This window comes from Corylus avellana, chromosome ca11 (genome assembly GCF_901000735.1).
Source record: "Corylus avellana chromosome ca11, CavTom2PMs-1.0".
Classification (NCBI taxonomy): domain Eukaryota; kingdom Viridiplantae; phylum Streptophyta; class Magnoliopsida; order Fagales; family Betulaceae; genus Corylus; species Corylus avellana.
In genome coordinates this window covers 7,543,022-7,544,204 of record NC_081551.1, presented here as the reverse complement: position 1 = coordinate 7,544,204, position 1,183 = coordinate 7,543,022, and positions in this window count along the sequence as shown.

The window sequence follows — 1,183 nt, the reverse complement described above, 5'->3', positions numbered from 1 at the left end:
AAAAAAAAAAAAAAAAAAAAAAAATAAAGTTAAAAAAATAAAGAAAACAGGAAATAATTAAGCTAAATTTAATCCTTAAAACATAATAAGACAACCATTAAGCAGTCCCTGGCAATTGCGCAAAAAAATTGATGTGGTATTTTTGTATGCAAAAATATCAATAATAAAATTAACCACTCGCAAAAGAACAAATCCTTGTACAATATGGCTATATTGAGAGTGTTGAACCTCAAGGACTACGTGGGCGTTGTTATCATGTTTTTAAGATTAAATACATAGCTCAATTTAAAGAGATTGTTTTGTTTTTGTTTGAAAAGCAGATGCATAAAAGTAAAAGTAAAGATAATAGTGATGGGAGAGAGAATAGGGGGTTGATTTCAGCACTAACAGCATAACAATGGTCAATTATAAATTAATAACGAAAATTCATACTATGCATGATATAGGGCTCGTCTCACTCGAGTAGTCAAGAAAATACCATCATTAAGAAATAAGTATAATTCATCTTCGCTTCGCATGGACCGTCCACCTAACCACTAAGATGTGCTACGATTTATCTTCCCTAGGCATGGATTATCTAATACCTTATTAGGCTACACACAATCAAGGGATAAGTATAACTCATCTATGGTTAATACGAATTGTCTATCTAACTTACACTAAATTAGGGTGTAATACAATACGTCTTCCCTAGCATGGCCTATCAAATCCTATTGATCATGCGTTAGTTAAAACCATTGTATAACAATCATTCATCTAATCACAGAAAATATGAATGATTGAATTCAATCAATATAAAAAAACTTTCTATAAAAGGAGAAGAATTTCATAATGATTGAATATAAACATTAAGATCAGTTCTCACAATTATACAACCATCATGCATATAGAAATACCCAAATTAAAATACAATTAAACCATTGTTACTTGGAAATAGCTACATCAATGCCCTATTACATAATTAGTTGCTCATCCTAGTGCTGGGATGACCTTCTACCATGTTCCTCTTCTCTTCAACTCTCTTAGCCTCCAAGAAAATATTTTCTATCTAAAACTAAGCACACCTGTCTTCAAGGCTTAGAGACATATTTATAGGGTGTAAAACAAGAGAAATGATAGTGAAACAACTTTAGCTCAGCTTTTCTCTTATGTGGTCTTTTTTTAAAATAAAATAAAAAATATA